General features: G+C 37.9%; 1 protein-coding gene across 1 annotated transcript in view; it reads left to right on the forward strand.

The window, feature by feature from the left end:
- The first annotated feature begins 7,607 nt into the window (after window positions 1-7,607).
- cdh22 (cadherin 22) overlaps window positions 7,608-21,419 on the forward strand; it is a 219,968-nt gene continuing 206,156 nt past the window's right edge. Inside the window, exon 1 of the mRNA XM_004068783.5 lies at window positions 7,608-8,232. The gene's annotated coding sequence lies outside the window, so the exon portion shown is untranslated. The remainder of the gene's footprint in view (window positions 8,233-21,419) is intronic.

Below are 21,419 nucleotides of genomic sequence, written 5' to 3' on the forward strand. Positions count from 1 at the left end.
CAAATACTTATTTGTCACAGTAATATACAAATAAATTGTTTAAAAAATCGTACAACGTGAATTCTGAATGTGAATTCTGAATATATATATATATATATATATATATATATATATAATCATATATAATCATTTGATTATATATATATATATATATATATATATATATATAATCAAATGATTACGTTAATCGTGATTAATTAATTTACTTTCTTAAACGTTCTTCTGTTTTTACCACTTTAATTTAATCTTCAATCTATAACTATTGTCATGTTCTTAAATATAAAACGAGGATACAACCGTTTACTTGCATGAACCTTTTTTTTTTACTTTTTTAATTTACATTGTTCTCAGTGCAGGTCTTGTTTCCCTGTATCTGGCATGCGCTGCTTCGCTGCTGTGACGTCGCCAATGTGCAACTTTGGAGTTCTTAACAGAAAAAAAAACAAAAAACAGCACAGCTATTATCTATTATGTAAGGGATAAAGCTCGACGAAGTGTTCGTTATCATAAATTAATGGGGTACATTGAGTGCTGATCGCAAATGGCGATAAACTGGAATAAATTAAGAAAAAGCCAGTTCTTTACTTGTATTTTGATCTTTTACTGTTTACCCAATGTCAGGAATTTAAAAGAAAATATCTCAAAATTAGGCTTTTTACAGCAATTATTAGGTTTGATTAAAATAGATTTAATAATTACAGGTCATGATAAACTAATCACATTAAAAAATGGTATGACAGCACTGTTTCTGCACACACTTGTATATGTTCCTATCATATCTGAAGTTAGAGTCTTTGTGATACACTGCTGGTTAACCCAGATGGATTGATGAGAATTGCAGAAGGGTGAATGCAAATTTTGTATCCACTCAGAATTGATATAATGGAAGTTGCGTCTTTTCCTCATTTAAAAAAAGACAAGCTTTAACTGAGAGATCTCAAGCTCTGAGCTTTTCAAGCTCAAACATGCTGGAGAGAGTAAATTCAAGTCAAAGGCTCTCGCTCAGAATCAAAAGTAAAAGACGCGTGATAAACTATTGATTATGGCGTCCAGTTGCTTCACTCTGATTCCTCAAATCTGAGGAGTTTGGGTGCCAATTTTAGGCTAGGTTCCCGAGGCTCACTTCAACATGGCCAAGAAAATATTCCAATGCAGATTTAGCTGGATGTGAAATAATCGGTTAAAGTCCAGTTAGAGGGGCAGCAGTGATGCTTCTGATGTGAGTTTTCTAATCACTCACCATATGTGAGGTATTCTATAAGTGCTTTGTAAGAGACATCTTGTTTGTCTTTGATGTCCAGAGTGAAATTAATTCCATCTGTTGCTAGGTTATTACAAAAATGTCTTTTTAGAAAGTGAGAAAAGTATAGTTTCATGGAAATAATGCTTGTATAGTTTTAAATCATAATTAAAAAAAAACAAAACAATACATTTTGTCTCTTTTTTGAGCAAATGTATCAAGCTCTGATACTGCAGAGCATTTTGCTCAATGCTTGTTTTAATATATTTTTATTCACCATAAAAACCATGCCTTTAGGGATAAATAGAGTTTATTGGATTGAATCAAATTGGATTGAAATGGCCAAGCAATGGCTGGAGTGAACCTTAAATGAGTCAGAGCTGTTATAATTTGACACACAGCACAGAAAGTCTTTATTGAATTAAAGAAGAAAAACAGTGATGTACTTGAGGTGCAGAGATGTGCTGCAAGGAAGCAACTTTACTCATCCTCAAGTTTCAGCTTTATCACTTTAGGGATTTCAGGTACAGAGCACAAACTGATTTATCACTATTATTATTTGTATATTTTTTATTCATATTATGTTGTTATCAAACTTCATTTTTCATCTTTGTGTGATTACGATACAAATTATTGAGATTTACTTGCAGACTATTGATTTCTACAAGTTTATTTTGAGTTTTTGCTCTTTGTGTCCTTTCCTTGTCTACGAAATTGTTTTTGATGCACACAATTTTTGTGTGTTCAAATAAAAGGAATTCAAATAGACCATGTCAATTTTTCATCATAGCTTACAGACATCTTTGCCATGTGCTGTGGCCACCCAGGGGGCACATAAGGAACGATGAAAGTGTCACAATTTCCTGTTACAGTTCTACGCCTCTAAAAATAAAAAAAGGCGTTTGTTGGGGTGAAGTTGCATGAATAACTTAAGTAGTCCATGAAGCTGATAGGGGATCAGCTTTAAAGCAGCTTTTCTCCTTTTGAAAAAAAAAAGAAGAACACGCCCAAGGTGCTGATATGGGATCAGCTTCAAAGCATTATGATTCTACATTCATCTGTTTGGAAATGAGAAATTGTCCAAGGGGCTGATACGGAATCTGCTTTGAAGCTGTTTCTTTCTGCAGTCTACTGTATGGAAATGAGTTACTGTCCAAGTTACTGATTCAAGATCATTGCTGATCCAGTCTCCAGCTCAGGAATAAGAACTTGGCCACGATTCTGAACTGAGATCCGCTTTGAAGCCCAGTCTTTCACTGAGATTTTGAGGGTTGCTCCAGGTGCTGATTTGGTTCAGGACATGGTTGTGACTGAATAAAAATGAGCACATTCTTTAACCACACAAGCCTGATTTGACATGTTGGATTGTGACTCACCTGAGAAAATGTAAATGGGATGCAAACATGAGCTCACTGCTGCGACTTGGTCTGCCACAACCTGGAAATCCATCAGCCATGCTGAGTGACTAAGCCTGTGTGGGCAATGGCCAGTTTCTGGATCTACACCGAAACTAGCCCATACACAAGTTAGAACTCTGCAAATGGGGGTTAATTTTTGCATTAAATACTGAAACGCAGAGAGAAAGCCAATTCACCAAATCACAAACATTATAGCATATTAATAATACAGTATTGGTAATACAGTAATACAGCTTTTTTTTAAGTGAACTTTTCTGGGAATCATTCAGGTTTTAGAAGTCAGTTGCTTGGACTACAAATGAGATTTAAACCAAGAAAATACTTAATATTTACATAAATCCTGCTGTAATATAATAAAAAGTGAGACATTTCAGGGATAAAGCCATTTCCTCAAGATGATGTGAATCATTTATGTACTTTATTATCAACGCTATAGGCGCACCGAACTGTCATACTGAACTATAAGGCGCATTAAGCGAGACAAAAAGTGAGAGATGCGTATGTCAGTCAGTCCGACTTTAACTGCACTCAGAATACTGTAATAGAACTAATACTGTAGCAGATTAAATATTGATTGTGTTATGTATTTTAAAAAAAGGCAAAGAGGAAATGAACAAAGTAAATATGACAAGAATAAATCAAATAGATAAATAAAGGACAACAATTTCAGTAGAAATCTGAACTTTTGAAATACCATCCTGACCCCCCTGTGGGCTGCAGAGGAACATATTAAGGTGAACCTTTGCAAAAGGAGGTGCCCACCCGACTGATGAACAGAATCTAACAGAATCAAATCAAACTTTATTTGTAAAGCACTTTGCCAACTAAAGTAGCTCAAAGTGCTTCACATCAAACATTTTCATTTCAACAAAATGTCCAAATGTTGTGGATGTTAAGGTGTAGACAGGTCACTCGAGTCATCAGGTGGTCATGTTCTCTACAATTGGGGTTTTTTCGTGTAAGGTCCATCCACGAGCGGCTGATCAATCAGCTACAAGCTCTCACAGAGGGTGGCTGTGGTGCAGACGTAGAGCGGTTGAACCTCTGATTGAAAGGTCGCAGGTTTGGTTCCCACCCTGCCCACCCATATATTGAAGTGTCCTTGGGCAAGACACTGAATCCCACATTGCTCCTGGTGTTTATAGGTTGGCGCCAGTATTCAGCAGTGGAGCCACCGTCAGTGTGTAAATGTGTGGTTGAATAGGACTGTGACACTGAAACTACGGACATACTGGGTATGTGATACACGTTCAAGAACAAGCTAAGGGTGCATTCGGAAACACATGTTTAGCCCATGATATTCAGACTGGACAAACAGGGACGGGCTTCTTCTACTTTTTCTACTGTCTACCAGCACCTGTCAACCACCTACAGGTGGAAGCGGCTTGGTGTGAAATGTCAAAGTGGTGCAAATCTTTCTCTGGACCTTTTCTTTCACAGCTCTATTATGAAGCATGAAAGACTTTGTGTCATAGTGATAAATAAACGTAAAAAGATCAAAATGAAAAGTAAAGACTACTCACGTTAAAAATGTACAATAAAGGCTTATCTACCATTCAAGGTTTTTGGGGTGATGTTGGTTTCCAACATAAATATGAGGAAAAAAAGGGAGAAAAAAAATTACAATCAGAGCAAAAAGGGAGAGATTGCACTAAAAAAAGAAAAGAAATGAGAAATAAAATTTGTAAAGGCAATATCACGAGGAAGTGTAAGCCGGCCTCTCAACTCTACTTTGTGTAATTCATTTCTGTTTGTTAACCTTCAGTAGCTGCTGCTAAACATTTTAGAGAATAACTAAATAGATTTTAAAGTCATTAATACAAGGGTTTAGTTTTGCACGTTTTGTCCAAAAAAACAAACAGTATACCAAGAGATAAAATAGTAGAAAAATGGACCATTTCTCTCACTTTGTTGTTAGACTTCTGTGTTGTGGAGATTACTGTACACCGTTTCTTTTGTGCTACAAATATTTTTAGTTATTTCTTACAAAAAAATCGTGTATTTTAAAGCTTTGTTTTCTCCGATTGTCATTGTGCAAGTAGCAAATCTTTGTATCTAATGCCATCCTAACAACCTAAAATATAGCCATTAGTGTTAAATCTTTCCAATCAGATGACTTTGCTGCGATAGCAGCTGTTAGAAGATGGTGGTTGCTTTCTTTCATTCAAAATTGCACGTTAGTTTTAGGACAGCTGAGAAATCCAGTAAGAATTGCCATATTTTGACAAGACGAATGGAATAACTGAGGAGATAAATATGTTTTATGGTGCTAACGTACCTTAGATATGTGATTTACAGACAGTATATTTTAGGATCTAGATTATGAACCGCTGATGCCCCCACCTATATTTTTCTTTCCTTTTTTCACATTATTTTTCCGCGGCTGGTATTGATCGCCTGGCAACTGTATCTCAAAGTAGTATATCTGCAAATATTTATGTTTAGCTTTAGGCCTCCGGCTCCCATTACAGACTTAAGCAATAGGCATGGGCAGTGTTTCAACACCTTGCTGCTGAGGAAAAAATGTAATATTCAAGAGACCTGCCCTTACTCAGCACTTCCGACCCAAGAGCTGGCTATGTAAATTACCAGGGACAGCAAGTATACAGAGACATATTGTAAATGCTTAGGTACATGGAAAAAAGATGCTTGCAAGGCAAAATGTATTTTTAACCCAATATTTTCTTTCGGGCTTTTTGTGCGACAGTTTTTGAACGAAATCCAGTGTTTAGGCTTGGAAAGATGCAATCTTCAAGCTGTGGCTGGAGGGGAAATTCAGTTTGCAAATATGACTCATTCATCAAATCAAAAATCCAGTGCTATATCTTGGAAATCTGAAATTTACGGCAAATTTCAAGACATTTACTAATTTTGTTTGACCTTTGTCGCAATGCAAAGAGCCTTTTATGACTGAATGACTAGCAAGAGGTGTATTTATTGCAGGTTGTGCTGTAGGTTCTGAACAGATTAAAAAAAAAAAAAAAAAAAAAAAAGATATTGCAAAATCAAAGTAATTGGGGGAAAACGTTTCAAGAAAACACCCCTAATAAAAATGGTGTTCACCTTTTGGCACATCCCCCTATGGGTCTCCACAACGTATCAGCTGTCACTGATCCATACATTCTGTTTGGCAGATACAGTAGCATGAAGGGTCTTGCGTAACCCTTGTGCTATCCTAGGCACTTTAACATTGGGAGTTGGGTCATCTAGACCCAATAGTGCGCCCCCAGTGCCCTGAACCTTTTTTCTTCAATTATTTGTGAACCTCAATGGTGTCCATGGATTACATGAAATCTTTCCATCTTTATCCACCTTTGTCATGGTAGGGAGAACACGTCAATGTAAGGGTGGGGTCATCTAAGATAGCACAAGGGTTAAGGACCCAAACAGGATTCAGGAATCAAACCCTGATTTTCCATGTGCCAGTCCTGTGCTCAACCAACTGAGTCGTTTTTGTGTACCATATTGTTTGAGGTATAAGTCTCAGTTTTTTGCATAATTTGGCTGAGGGTGTGACTTATACTCAGGTGCGACTTATATGTTATCTTAAAAAAAATAAATTAAAAAAGCTCATGTGTTGGTTATTATTTCACTAGTAGTCACTAGAGGGCACTGTAGGTGTGTATCAGTATTTTTACTGACAGCAATGCAGAAAAAGAAGAACTCTCCGCGGCGGAGAGGGTGAAGTAGTATTTAGCAGATTTAGTGATTTGTAGTAATATGAAGAGTTTAATTGCATGTTCTGTTTTTGTTTCCATGTTTTGTTAAATATATTTTTCCCAAAAGTGTGACTTTTAGTACAGCGTGACTTATGATTTCTTTTTCTTTACCATGCATTTTTTGGCCCCTAAAACTTGTACTCAGGTGTGACTTATATGTGATCTTTTGAAAACAAAAAAATCCTGTGTTGGTTATTATGTCACTAGAAACTACTAGAGGGCACTGTATCAGTATTGTTGCTGACAGAAATGCAGAAAAAGAAGCACTCTCCTCAGCGGAATTGTTCCAAAGTCTATTATTGTTGTCTATTCCATATTAACCTTTTAAGATGAAATGTCTGTTTTTGTTTCCATATTTTGTTATATAAATTTTGCCCAAAAGTGCGACTTATACCACAGTTTGACATATATAGATTTTTTTTCCTTCTTTATTATGCATTTTTTGGCCAAGAAATACAGAAACTTTAGGTTAAACAGTCACATTTCCTCCTGTGGAATCTGAAAATTCCAAAGGAACACATTCCTCTTTTCCTTTTTATTTCTTATTTTTCCATCCCTCTTGACTCTGAAACTGCCTCCCCATTCTTTTTCTGATTCTCTCCCCTCTGTTTGCACCCCCCCCCCTCCTTCTCTCTCTCTGCACGCAGCTCATGCCCAGAAGCTTTTAAATCTGTGTTGGTACATCAGCTTCCTAACCTTCGTAACCTTGCTGACTGGGCCTCAGAGAGAATCCCTGTGACAGTGGGTAATCTGCTGCTGGACCCCCTCCCTCTGTCTTTGTCACATTCTTGTCCCCTTGCCTCTCACTGCATATTCCAGAGGCACGCCGGCACATGAACACACAAGCGTCCACGCACGCGCTCACACTGATTAACAGGTGAAGCACTTCAGCCAAAGCAGGCATACTTGACATTTCCACCGTCTCAAAAACCCAAAGAAGATTTATCTGAATACCACTTCCAGACAAATGCATGGCGGTCCACTTTGCTCAAATGATTCATTTCCTTTTTGTTGCTGATTTCCTAAACTCATGCTGGCACCGTAAATGGCACTGCATCCTGCCATGGCTGCTAAAAACCATGATGCTCCTATGTGTTCGCTCAAAGACAGAACAATGATTTTATAAAAATACACCGTTTTAGGGACTGTCTTTTTTCAGAAAAGCCAACTAACTGCTGTATGTTTAGAAAATGTTGGCTTCAAAAAAACCCAAGAAGATAAGAGAAGCACACAGAGATGCAAAATGTCTTTATCTGTGCTGTGGATGCCTTTTGCTCTCTAAGTCATTTTGACTCAGTGTGTGTTCCTGTTGGTTCCCTCAGCTGCACAATTCTCTTCTTGTCTGATGACTTGTAACGATTGAAGTGATGCACAATACTCTTGTGATAATGCCAAAACCATACGTTTTTGAACTTCTTATTTTATTGCATGAATGGTTATTTATTTTTTGTCTTGAGAGGGAAAAAAATCCCCCATCCACCAGTTTTTTTTTAAAAAGAATTTTTTTTCATTGCTTCCCAGCAATTCCCCCTGATGTTGAGCTGTAGGTTCCCTCCATCACCACCAGGGGCTTTCCACACCGCGTCGCTCTGACAGCTGCTTCTGTGGGGTTTTTTTTTTCTTCTTTTTTTCTGCCTTGTGTGTCTCTGCGCTCATTTGAACGGAGGATGCCCACGCGCCGCGCGCTGGAAAAAGACGAGGCGCACAGGACGTCTGTCCCTCCGACTTTCATTTGGCAGGGAGTCGCATCGCCGTGGTTCTAGGAGGAGCTGCAAGTTCTCCAGCGGTCTGTTCAGCCGTTTGCAACTTGCCTGGGCGAAAGGCGTCTGTTTCCACCAGATTAGATTTAGAGAAGGTAGGACTTCAGGGATGGTTACATCCAATAAGAAAGTTCACTTGGTGCGTGCTTACTTTTCCTGACTGATTTTTTGTTGTTGTGCAGACACTTTTTTGCATGAACTAAAGGAATATTATTATTATTTATTATTATTGTAACTGCTCCTTGACGCGCTTGTAAACCTCACTGGAGTGACTAGTTCCTTTGCGTTTAACCCGAACGTTTACCATCCTTACTTCAAGGCTGAACAGCATCACTTGTTGCCACCACTTGGAACATATTTCACGTCTGGTTAGTTTAGTCTGTAACGAGTTCCGCGATTGAGACATTCCCTAATATGCGCATGCATTTGAAACTCTGTATTTTTATTGTAAGGTTGTGCAGGAGTGCGCACATTTCAGGAGGGGCATTTTCCAACATACATGTATGTTAAATAAACCTGTGATGCCGCAGATGAAGTCATGTGCATCTGAAATCTCCGCATGCAGACGCATGGAAGGAAGGGAGTGATGAAAGCTCGCGCTTCTGCTCCGTTTGATTGCTTTCCGATGACTGCAGCCACTTGATGCGCCAACAGGATGCGTTTGGGGGAAGTTGGATGTGTGCCACTTTGCAATGGGAAGCTGACTGAAAAGCCTGTTGGTGGGGACAATATGACGGACTCGCGTTATAATCTCCAAAATAATCCTTTACAGTTACAGTGCTGGATTAGGGCGTTTCTGCAAGGAGGAAAAAACAAGGTCTTTTCCTTTCCATTTTTTTTTACTCTTTCAACATAGTTGGTTATTTTATTAGAGATTTTTTTTTTGTTGGATGCAGGAGCATGTTGTTTCTAAACAGAGTTTGAGGAAACCGAAGGAAGTTCTTTAACCTTCTTATTCTGAAATTTCAACATGCTTGAATCCTTGTACTTCGCTTATTTACATTCTGCTTATTCATAATGCTTTTAGATTAAAATCTAGGGTAACCCTTTATGCTGTGTGCATGATGTAATAGGTTTACTCCACGAATAATTCAGTATGAAGTCAAAAATGTCCCTGAAAACATTGTTGCCTTTGAAAAAAACCCAAAAACAAACTGTTGGTGAGTTTACTTGTGTGTGTGTGTGTGTGTGTGGGTGGCACACGTATTTCGGAAAATAAGCGATTTATTTCCTCAACAGCCAATTAGTAACATTCATTTTCCAATTAGATGCAGATCTGATGAAGCAAAGGGCACACTTTACAAAACTCATGTGTTTTAAAAGGAGAGATATAAAGGCGATACACAAAATTAAGGAGTAAAATAAAAACCGCTTCATCAGTGTCATTAGTCTGGGGAGTCTCCAGATTTCTGCAGACAGTTTAGTGTGAACATCTGTAGCTTAGTGGCACAGTGTTATCATGAGATGCTTGGTATTTTTCTATCATTGCGTAGTCTTGCGATATGCACAGCGCTTTAAAGGGACACTTTGCACCACGGATAGTTTTGTTTTCACACAAATGCTGTTCAGCCCCTTTTTGTGAGGAATGTGCACTTTAGTGTGGTGTTTTAGGCTACACCAGGTTCATGTTCATAATCATCCACAGCTCTCTTTATTTTTCTGAACTGCCTATAGAAGTGACTGGTTTTGAGTTCTTTAATTTCAGATCATCTGCTTCACCACCTTTTTTTTTCTTTATGGGTTTCTTAAATGTTTAAGTTTCTGTCTGATCTCCTTCATATTGGGTCCTACACCTCTGGTTCCTGACAGTTGTATCACCTATAAAAGTGGAACTTTTCACATTCACAGTAAATGGTGTCACCCCTTCAGTGTGCAGTAAAAGTATCTGATGGTTGTCTTTTGTAATTGTTGCTTTAGGACTGGAAATTAGAGGGAGACTCCACTTTTCTGTAGAATCCTAAAGTAACGTTCACACCACCCTCGCCAGGGTGCATTCAAGTGACCCCTTCCGATGTAAAGTCTGTGTAAATAAGCACAACAGTTTCAACACTTGTGTTCACGCATCGCTACGGACGTTTCATTGACCGTTTTACATACAAAACACACGGCTGTTGAAGCTTGGTCAAATTTTGACCAATCGGGGACTCTGATTTGGTAGTGACATATAAATAACATTCCCTTTTACTCACTGAAGTGTCAACTGTTTGAAAATTGATCATGGAGGAGAAATTAATAATTGCGGTTTGTGCACATACATAATTCTATGACACCAAGTCTCTCATATATTGTAACAGAGCTGTTAAAGAAAAGGCAAGATTCGTAAGATTTGCACTACTTTGACATTTTACACCGAGCCTTTTCCAACTGTAGATGTGTTGGTAAACAAAAAAGAAGAAGCCCCTCCCTGCTTGTACATTGTGAACACAAGGGGTGGGTATCACCAATAATCCCCAGAATCGATTCAATTCACCAAAGCCTGGATTGATTCAATTCACAATTATTTAGATTTTATTAATTTGATTCTGTTTTGAATTTACATGGTCGAATTTACACAGATACTCATTTTAATCTGATACAGTTCACATACAATAACATTTATTAGTGAAATAATAAACCAGTAAGATTTTTACTTCCATACAGTGTTACATGATTTTTAAAACGGAGAAGCTCCAACAAAAATGTGCAGATCTTTATGTTCCGCCTCCCCTGGAAGGCGTTTCAGTTTGGCCACTAGGTGGAGCTTGTGCTGTAGCATTATACTTTATTCCAGAAGATTGAGCAAAAAACTGTGCTTTTGAAGAAAAATGGTTACTTTAAAAGAGTTTGGTAAATGTATGCCTGTTTGTATATAAACCTGGTCATTTGCGAAGCCCATCGAGACGACTGTTGTTGTGAATTTGGGCTATACAAATAAAATTGAATTGAATTGAATTTAGCCAGCAATGTATATTTAAGTCGACTGAGCGTTAGCATTAGCCGACCCATGGGAAATTCCATTATACGTGAGCATCAAGCTTCTTTGATTAACTGCTGTTATGTGTTAAGTCACCAGAAAAGGAAAGGCTTTAACGATCGATCACTATTTTTGTTGATCAATTATTGATCTATTAAGCTTGGAACGATTAATCAATTTTAGCAACCCAGCCCTAGTGAACACCAAATATGTGTTCTTGAACATAGCATAAAATGCACGTATCCATGTAAAAATAACATTCATATGAGAGCCTAAACTCAAGGTTTAACTGTAGTTTTTCTCTCTGTGAAGAAAAGAACTTTGTGCAAATTTAATTTTAGGAGTGATGTTTAAAAGACGTAGAAAACATTTTCTCTCAACACTAACTAAATAGAAGCAGTTGGTTTAATCTTATTGAGATAGTTGTCTGCTTTGTGTTTCTGATTCTCCTTTTATTTTAGCAATAGTCTAAGCAGCGTGTACATTACACGGGCCGTGTTGCAGTGATCCAGATGGCAGCACGGCTGATGGTGATTTATGTACCAAAAGTGAACGCGTTCATGTCTGGAGTCAGTCCCAAGTTCAAGCAGCCAGCTTTACAAATGATCCGAAAGCTTACACATCGCAGATACACAAAATTAAAAGCTTCATTACAAATGTGTCAGAATGGAGCAAAACTCTGGGCATACATTTCCCACGTCTCAGTATGACCCCCCCATCTCTCTTTCTTATATACACTAACCCCCCCCCCCCAGTGACTATGAAAAATCGTTTAGATGAAGCAGTTTAAAGCTCTTAGACATTGATTACCGTTTACCAAGCTGGCGCATAAGTGTAGTGCTAAAGGAGAGATGGCTCGGATAGACGTAGGAGCAAAGAAAGAAAAAATGGCAGCATGCTGGAATGAGAAAGAGGGTGATAGATGGCAGCGATGTAGCAGTAACGATGAAATGTATGGAGGGAAACCTGAGGATTTTTATGGCTAACAGAGAGGGGACCGATTACGCCAACTAATTGATCTGGACTCGTCGTTGTGGTACACGCTTTATTCTCAAGCTTGTCATCCACCCGTCCCCGCCATTCTCCTTCATTTTCTCTCGTTGTCCTTTTCACATCCATGCAGGCTTTTGCTGCTACACTCCTCACACCTGCTGTCCTGCAGGCGGTCAGGAACAGTCAGACCTTAGTCACTTCATTTCCCCCCACAGGCCAGAGATTGCATCAACTACATCAGTGACTGAGCTAAGTGTTAGAAGCACCAGGTAAGAGGAGACAGAGCTCTCAGATATCCGCAGCTGACTTTCCAGGCCTGTTTGCCCTCGATTACAAGGAGAGGGATACGGAAAACGCTTTGATCCAGCAGTTTTTCAGGACTCTCACTTGGTGAGCTAACTCAGCAAAGTAGTTAGATCACAGAGTGGGCAACGGAGTTTTTGACAAAAATGTTTTTATGGCAATTGCATATTTGGTAAAACCAGTCAACAACCTGTTTTTACGGTTGCCCTGACGTTGGAAGAAGACACATCATATCACTCAACGCACTTTAAATATGGAAATAACAGTTAAAAAAGCAAAATAAATAGTTAAAAAACAATATTACATTTTAGAAATCAAAACAAAATTTCAATAAAAAGAAACAAAAATAAAAATAAAAGCTTTCTGAAATAAAAGAAAAAAGCAATTTCCAGAAATCAAAAGGAAAACCAAAGAAAATAAGACTCTGGAAAAGGTTGGTATTATATGACATCACTGATTGGATGATGACGTTTGTCCCTCATTTCAACTGAAAGCTATTTAACACAAAGCGATACTGGATATGCTCTGCTCTAATCATTAAGCTTGTATTAGTATGCGAACATTGAAAATGCATTTGAAAAAACACGTCAAAAATCAAACGTCATCATCCAATCATGATATCCCAAAGTACTTACTTTTTCTGGTTGAAAGTATTGAATGAGCAAAAAGAGCGGGGCAAACTAGACATGGGGGTGGCAGGACAAACCTACCTTTCGAGAGCCAGGGGGAAGAGGCGACGGACCGAGACTAAACTGAGTCAACGTAAACTAACTGGCAGTTGTGAGACGGACAACGCAATGGAGACGCACCGCAGACAGACTAGTGTAAATACGGGGTTAGCCTTAAAGACATGTAAAATACATATGGGCATTTTAGCAGCACGTATTAAATGTGACCAAAATGAATTTCCATTAGTATGTGTGCTTGGTCACAATTACAATGGATATATAATCAGCCTTTCTCATTTCTTATTGCGTTTCATTGATTCATTTTAATTTCTGTTAATTTATTTTTCTGGAACTTTTTATTTTCCATTTCAAATTGGGGTGTGGGGGCGGGGGGTGTTAAGATTTCTAAAATATTGTGTCATTTTTATTATTTGTTTTACTTTTCTGATTTTTGTTGTAATCTTCAAATTGTTTTTCAATTGAATAATTTGTTGGTGTCATTTGGACACATAATTAAAAACTAACACACCAAAAAAATAGACAATTTCCTTCAAGCTGTTTTAATGGTTTTAGAATAAAATCTGATATTGAGTAATCACTTTTAAACCTCAGAAATTAAAATCTTAATCCTAATTTGGTACTATCCCTCTCATCCAGTGACAGCTGGGACAGCTTCCATTTGACTTTAAACAGTATAAAGAGATAGTAGAGAATGAATAAAAGACACAATCTCTGATAAAAAAAAATATTTAAAATATGACGTAAGTAGTGATGTAAATGTCTCACAGAGACTTTTTGAAAGCACACACACAGCATTTAATGCTGGATTATGTTAATCTGGAGGGCCAGATAGATTTATTGATGGTTTTATATCTGTCTGAGGGGCTCAAAGACAGTGTTGTGTTTTCTTGTGCTGTAATTCTGTCCAACAAAGAACTTAGCAACAAGAGGAGAACACAAACTCAACAAGACTCAGACAGCTGGTGAGTCCATCTGTCCTTTTGATGCAGTAAAATCTGCTTGTATGGGAGCAGCCTCTAATGCCATTTAAAGCCAATGGTGCATGACCAAATGCAGATTTCAGATGAAACCGAATACACGCTTTCAAGTTTTTATGCGTACGCATGTATCATAGGCATATCTGTATGCATTCAGAATAATTTTGATTCCTTAGGGTTCTGAGATAAAAAGGGATTTATTTTTGAATCACACTTAAAGATTTGACTACAAACGAAGATTTGCAAAAAAATTTTGGTGAAGATTCCATAAAACAAGCCTGCAGTCTTGTGAGAGCTAAATCTGGAAAAAAAAAATGTTGAAACTTAGTGACAAGTCATGAAGAATCCATGGATACATCTTGCACTTGATGTGCAATCTGCACTCATCGCTGGTCTGCCGGTATTTGTTTGTGGCTCCTGCACTGGAGTGGGAAGAACAACTGCTTTGGAAACAGGCAGTTCTTCACCTGGATGTCACGGTTCACAGAAATTCTTCCTCTCTGTCTGGCACAACCTCACTGGCAGAAACTTGAGCGCTGGTGTATTTCTGCATCGGTGTCAGATTTAAAGGGATAAAGGCTGCCAAGAAAGGCAAATTCGTCCACGTTTTCAGGCTGATACGTTTGATGTGCATTTGAGTCAGTGACTCACGAACACTCATACACACAGAGATGCATACAAATATAAGGGCTTATTTTATTTAGAGTAGATTAAAATAAACAAAGGATTAGAGTTGATGCCAAGAAAAGCGAGTTATTATATTTTGTTTGTTATTTGTAGGTTTATGCACCCAAGCAAGGATACTGTGGGATGCTTTTCATGTGTAAACAGTTAATGCTTAGTTCTTTACATTTGTTTCAGTTTATATGTGCAGTAAGTGTAATGCCAAGTTCACACCAGACATGTGACGCGCATTCTTGGTGTTCACACTGGACTGTCGTTACCCGATTCTAACACATCTATCTATAGTTGGATGAGGCTTGGTGCAAAATGGTAAAGCAGCGCAAATCTCCAGACATTTTTTCTTTGGTCTCTTGGTGTCATATAGCTTTGGTCGGGTACAAACCAAAATCATTATTAATTATTTGTTCTTCATGATCAACTTTCAAATGGTTGGCACGTCCATGAACTGAAATGCATGCCATCAATACGTCATGCAAAGTCCCAGTCCATGATTGGTCAGAGTTCAACCTGGTTTAACTTTCAACGAAACGTTCAACGGCCGCACGTTGTCTACATAGAGCTCGAAAATGGTTGTAGAAACTAGGGTAACAAGTTTTGAACTCGGAAGTCCGAAAATGCGAGATTAGCGAAACCTGAACAACAATAAGGATGTGATTGTTTCACTTTTAACTGGACATTCATGTATGGACTTGTTGACAGGTTGAGTTAGTTGGGGATCAACAGAGATCTCTGATTTATTGGTGTTTTATTAGTATTTTTATTTTTATTTTTTTTATTTAATATTTTAGTCTTTTGTCTTATTGCTCTTAATTTTCATTCTCCCTGTCCCAGGAAACACTACTTCACGTAGCCTGTAACACATTTGTATGATGGACAAATGACAACAAAGCTTCTTTTCTATTCTATTCAATTGTATTCAATTTTATTCTATTCTATGTGCATTTACATAGACTTTTCATTGTAAGAGGCTGCTTGAACGTGCACCGTCGAGGGTGGTGTGAACTTAGCTTAAAGGTGGGAAATACTCATTTAATAATGTAGACAGGGTAATTTTGTGTTTTTCAGCTCTTCTCCTGTGTTTGGGAAATCAACAGGACACCAAAAGGTGAAATGTTTGAAGTCTGAAGAATCTCATAGTCAAAGCAAGCCTCTAATTGAGAATTTACGATGAGCTGTCAGATGCACTGACTCTCCGCAGCAGTCTAGAACTGGCATAATTGAAAGGACGTCTCTCTGTAGTTAGATGTCCTGCAAAGTAAACTATAAAGTTCATTATCAATCTTCCTTTAATGAGTTTATTTGGTTCAGTAACTGACAAGGTAAATAGTTTGAACTGATAAAACTGGAAGACAAAAGTGGCAGATTATTTATTTTTGCAGTTAGAAAGCAAATGTTTTGCTACATAAATTCATTTACATTTTTTTTATTTAAATTACCACAGCATAAATGCTGTCAGCAAAGACAGATGCACTCTCCTGCATACAACTGTCACAGTTTAAAGTCTATATTGTGCTTTTCCAAAGATTTTCAGAGTAAACTATGTCCATATTGAATAGATGATAATACGTTACCTTTGGCCCACTATAGAACCCAGTTTTAATGTAACATGAGTTATTTATGCACCTAATTTTCTACCGCGAGGTAGACAACTTGTTCTCTGAAGCAGCGCTTTCGCTCCTTGTGGGTGCCACCCATTTCATGACTTCAACCGAGTCCATGTCGGCAGTGTGTCTACATTCCCCCCCACGAAAACAAACATCATCCAAACTTTTGCAAAGATGGATGTGTATATTGTGTATATAAAAGGAAGCAAGTTTGCAGATCACCACTAGGTCTGTGGAGAAAGTGTGTTTGTATTAGCCTGGGGGCGGTGCTGGCAGTGCAGACTTTTCCTGGAAGGGGCTGGTTCTCACTTTGTTGGAGCTACTGGTGCTTGAAATATTCATGTTTTCTTTGTATGATTCTGACAAGCGCGTAAATACTTGCTCTCTTCTTCTGAGCGAAAAGCGACTTTAAGAAGCGTAAAGTTGCGCAGCGCCACCTTGTGTACAGGAGTATTTCTGTTTTACATTAAGCGCCATCTAATGTCAGGGAATGAAATTGCATGTTCGCTCGGCTCATCGTCAGCGAAAATCGCCTGGGTGTGAACACAAAAGACGTGGCGAATAAGGCCTGGCGAATATTCGTCCCGGTGTGTACGGGCCTTTACATTCAAAACATGTGGCCACTGAACATGCGTTAAAAGTAAAACCAGTTGAACTTTGACCAATCAGGGACTTGAATTTGGTAGTGACATATGGATGGCATCCCATTTGATATGGTGTGGAATGTGCCAACTGTTAGAAAATTGATCAAGGACAAGATTTGTGCCCAACTGAAGTTATCTGACACCAAGTCTTTCAAATATCGGATTGGAGCTGTGAATTAAAAAGCCTGGAGCAAGATTCTTGAGATTTGCACCACTCTGACATTTTGCACCAAGCCTCTTCCAGGTATAGGTGGCAAACACATGCTAGTAAACGGTAGATAAAGAAGAGAAAGCCCCTCCCTTGTTGTCCAAAGTGAACCCCATGAGCTAAAATGTGTATGTAGCTTTCAAGAATGGATTTATCAGAATTAACCATTGAATACATGCTTTTTAAATAAATTATAATGCATCTTAGCAACAATTGGTTGACTCCAGTCAATATATAGTGAAGTTCTGTCTACGTCTCCTGCTTTTGCTCATGATTCTTTCTCCTATTAATCTCTGTGTGACAGAATTACAATCTTGCGGCTGATGAATTGTTCTTGCATAATTGTGTTTGGTGTGTCACGCTGAAGTAATTGCAAAAACATATTCCCTCTAAGTGACAGTGAAAAATTGAATGAGTACGGATTCTGTAATTTGGGAAAGTCACATGTAAAGTGGGGGCAGGCTACGTTACAATACATGTGGCAATGGCTGCAATGCAATATTATCAGGTTCAAATCTGTGATGACTGATGAATTTCTGGACAATTTTATGACGATACGCCACAATATCTGTCAAAGAAAATGGTGGAAAATGCCAGTCAGAGAGAGAAGTGCAGCACTTTTCTCTCTGTTCCACCACTGTTACTGTCCATGCCCATGTGCTGTCAAATGGACAACAATCTGTTGTTAAAAACAGCAGAGGAAAACAACTTTTTCCTCTCCCTGCAAACAGAAGTAAATGGAAAAAGCATGAAGCAATAAACTGCATTTTATGTTTTCTGTTTTTTGTGAAGCGTAGGAAATATTTCATTTTGAAACTCTAAAAAAGCACAAAAAAAGAAAAAAGACAGATATACACATATATATTTTAGACACATGTAGTTTCCATCAGTTTTTTAAATAGTGTAAATTAACTTCTTCTCATTTAAAACAAGAAACATCCCCTTAAAATAAAAACATTAACATTTTAAAAAATTGAGGCGGGAAAAGATTAGAGGTTTTTTAACAACACATTAATTACATAAACACCTTATTTACCCAGTGTCTCAAATTTGATCCACATATTTGTAACATAGTGTGACTGAATGAAAAATTTATTTTTGACAAAATTTGAAATTTCGTGGAATCAGTCATTTTGCAATGAGCAGGAAAATACCTTCTAATGCCTAGTGGAATGATGATAAACTACAGGGCAGACATGGACAAAGTTTTATACAATGGGTTTTTAAGGACAATTTGAATCATGCTAATGAGATGTGGGTCTCAGAAATGTGTTTATCAAATATGAAGCAAATGGTTCTGTAGGGTTTTAATATTGATTCCAGACTAATATAAGTTATTTAAAAAGAGCCTTATTTTCTAAGGAAAGTGCCATTAGCCATAGATAAGTCTTTAGTTGTACTCTTTCTTTCAAGCTAAAGGTGGAATTTGAAAAAAAAAAATGTCCCTAACATTTAATAGTCTTTGCACATTATGCCAAAAAACTGCATTGTTTTTGACCATGCAATTATAGAAATGCTTTTAAAAAAATGGTAATAATAAATAAAACTAACTTTTTTGGATCAGTTTGGGGATAATGCATAATTCAATTTTTATGTAAGATTCTTGTTTTCTTTTTCTGTAAAAGGAAGAACTGTTCTATACAAACTGTGAATTAAAAAGTCTGCTTAGAGCTTTCTAAAGCTACAAGATTTGTTAGGTCATGGCTGCAGCTATCCTAAGCTCTCATGTGTCTTTGATCTTTAGTCCTGTTTTTAGATTTATAGTTTGATCAAGTTGAGATGATTATCTTTGATTTGAAAACTTTAAGCTTTCTTTTGTACTATGCTGTAAAGATACGTCTGGTACATTGCAGTAAATGTTGTTGCTTCTGCCATGTCATGGATAAAACATGCAGTTACACACTTGAAGTCTGGTTTATACCCCACAAAGAGAGACACTTCTTCTCATGTATGATGCTGCAAGAGCAGAAGCAGCGTTCTTTCTGGCAGAACATTTCATTCTTCATAAGAAACCCAAGAACAAAAGGCCTATCAGGTCCTCATAGGATCTCTCCTCTGTAGTCCACAAGCCTTGCCACGACACAGTGACAGCATGGCAGAAAGTTCCGGGGTTTGCTCAAGAAGAGGAAGAAAGTTTGTTGCTATTGTAAGCTAATGCTGTGGAAAAGTAGATGTCTGTCAGATGTGTCCCTTTTCTTGTCTTTACCATGCACTCACTTGCTTGACCAGTGACACAATGGCTGTCAGAGGACTCACAAAGTTCGGCTGCGAGAGCTCCAGATATGGGGCTGCTTGTCAAAAGCAACGTCACTTCTGTCTCGCACCGAGCTATACAGCGCATTAAGTGAGACAAAGACTTGGAGAAAACTTTTTCAGTCAGCCAGAATTTATTAACGGTGTTCACGGTAATTCTAAAACGTGTTTATAACACGCTACACGTTAGCCATGTTGGAAGCGTTGGCCATGTAAGCATATTCACAATACCTGTCATCACTACCTTGTTTTGCAACACATTGAACACAGTGATATCACTAAAACAAAATGCGAAGTATGCTATGTCCCAATCTTGTTAGTAACACAAAAAAAAATAAAAATACAAATTCCAAAACCACTGTATGTTAGCCATGTTAGTGAATTAACAATAACACCCAAACTTGTTTGGCACTCTTAAAACCTTCTTAATAACACGTAAAAGAAAAAAAAACCTTTTTGACAATGCTACATTGTTATCAGCGCTAGCGAATTCACAATACTTGTAAAGGCCATGTCACGCAATTACACTGTAATTTTTTTGTGTATAAAATTTCGTTCTTTGGTGACACATGCTACATACGTAGTTCACAAGTGTTTCTTGTGTGCGTCATTCATCAATGTGCACAGATGTCCGTCAAAGTTGTCGGGCAATGGCTCTTTACGTAAATTTGGTTTTGAGCTGTTCAAAATTTTCGATCACTTTAGAATCACGCAGTTTATGTGTATTTTATATAGTTTATACATAATTATTACTTAATTCGTACATAATTGTAAGTGATTTTTGCGAGATTTATACGTAAATTTGTGACTTTCCACGACAGACTTTTCACTCATTTATCCCCGATGTACATTATAACTTTTATATCTCGTATACGGCGCACATATCACGTTAAAATTATTTAATTGACGCACAAATCACTAATGAACTGCAAATAAACATCTCAATAATCACCCATCTTTCATGTTCTACGTTGATTTGCATGCTTTTTGCGTGGTTTATTTGTACGTCTTCCGTGGTTTTAACATGGTTTATTCGTAATACATTGGTGAATATTTCACTTAAAGAAACAAATGTACTCACTTTTTTCACAAATATTCACATATGACCTATGTTCATCTGTGCAATTTGTGCAAAATGTACTTAGTAGCTGTGTGACATCGCAACACAAGACAACTCCCAACACGTAAAAAAATGTAGAGTCCGACACCGGGGCGGCCGTGGTGCAGCGGTAGGGCGGTCGACCCATGATTATAAGATTGCAGGTTTGATTCCTGCGTTGCACGCCCATGTGTCGAAGTGTCCTTGGGCAAGACACTGAACCCCACCTTGCCTCTGGTGGGAGGTTGGCGCCAGTGTTCGGCAGCGGAGCCGACATCAGTGTGTGAATGTGTGTGTGAATGTGTGTGTGCATGGGTGAATGGGACTGTGACTGTAAAATGCTTTGGGCCTTCGAAAGAAGGTACAAAATGCAATTTAAATTTATGCCATTTACCATTTACCGCTACAAGTTAGCCATGTTAGCGTATTCACAATAACACCCAAACTTGTTTGGAACTCTTAAAAAACACAGACTGACATTTTGACTGAGTCCTGCGGAGCTCTCAAAATAGCTTTAAGATCAGTTAGCCCAACCAGTTAAATTAATTTATAAGGCACTCTGGATCATGAGTTGCACTGTCCAAAATAATGAATAAATACTTAAGTCTTGTAAGTGTGGAAATTATGGTAAGCAAAAGGACATGGCAGTGTGAATGAGCTTAATCTGAAGCTTCTACTATATTAGCTGAATTTTCTTTGTCTTTAAGTGACCGTAGCTTTAATTTGTAAACATTTTTACTTTTAACCAGTTCAGTGCCTCTCTTTGTGAGATTAAAATAAAATAAAAGTTCTTAATTAGCTGTAGCTCAGGGGTTGTGATAGTCTAAAGATCCGCCCAGCACAGTCCACTAAGGTGTGTCATGAATTCATAACGT

The sequence above is a fragment of the Oryzias latipes genome, chromosome 5 (assembly GCF_053564925.1).
Source record: "Oryzias latipes strain Hd-rR chromosome 5, Olatipes_Hd-rR_3.1".
NCBI classification, from domain to species: Eukaryota; Metazoa; Chordata; class Actinopteri; order Beloniformes; family Adrianichthyidae; genus Oryzias; species Oryzias latipes.